A 1,205-nucleotide genomic window follows, 5' to 3' on the forward strand; every position below is an offset into this window, starting at 1 on the left:
GGGGGGGGGGCAGAAAGTGGAGATGAAAGCAGACGACAGAACATGATTAGAGAGCAGGAAAGGATGTAAAAAGAGAAAGTTTCTTCTGAACTGTCAGCTTTCGAACCCGAGACTAATTGAATGAGAGGCGAACACCATATCTCTAGATGACAAGTTCTTTATCTTGATTTAATTATACCAATGTTTATTTTATCAGTACATTATATCGAGATGACCAGAAAGATAGACAGATATAATTCAGATTAACCTTTTCACTGCTGTGTATAGACGTATGAATTCCCTCCCGTTCTCCAGCATCGACATTTAATTGTTTTAGTGAGAGTTTTGCGGCACTTGCAACACAATAAGGTCATATAAGTGCCGAAGATCAGAGGTGTTACAAGAGAGTAACAAACACAAAAAAGAAGGAGGGGAGTTCAGGACGATAGATGTTTGATAGGAAAGAAGGAGCAAACCACCCCAGAGCACTCGCCAACCACCCACTCTGACATCTAATTTTTCCTACAGGTTTACTAAAGATGTCTCAAGAGGTCTAGTGACGACGTACGAAGTAGTTAATTCTTGAATAAGGAGATATAGTACAAATGTATTAGTATTAGCATTAGTAGTACAGTATTAGTTTTAGTATTAATATTAGCATTAGTATTGGTATTAGTATTAGTCGTAATAGTATTATAATGCCTTCTTAAATCTCTCTTGAAGTAACACGTTATCTCTATCAACGTTTTTAGTGCATTAAATATACGTTTACTAAAAAAAAAAAAGAAACAAAGAAAACACCACCATCATCATCATCATAAACAACGACTGTAAAACCAGCCAGAAATAATAACAACTAAAACAACGACAACAACAACAACAACTACAACAACACCAATAACTAGCACAAACTTTACTCGACACTGTGGCAAAGAATAGAATCAATAAATGTCAAAGACAATCCACCTTTTTTAATGGCATTTGGCCCAAGGGCAAGCGCTAGAAGGCAACTGGATTACAACAACAGCAACAACAACAACAACAACGACAGCAACAGCAGCAACAACAACAACAACAACAGCAATAACAACAACAACATTACAATCAACATCATCATCATCATCAACATTAACAACAACAAAGAAAAAAATTTATTCTTTTTAAACTTATTGTCCACCTCTCAAAACCGACGAAAAATAGCCATCTTTACTGGTCCGCAACATAAC

This window comes from Aplysia californica, unplaced genomic scaffold, assembly GCF_000002075.1.
Source record: "Aplysia californica isolate F4 #8 unplaced genomic scaffold, AplCal3.0 scaffold01097, whole genome shotgun sequence".
Classification (NCBI taxonomy): Eukaryota; Metazoa; Mollusca; class Gastropoda; order Aplysiida; family Aplysiidae; genus Aplysia; species Aplysia californica.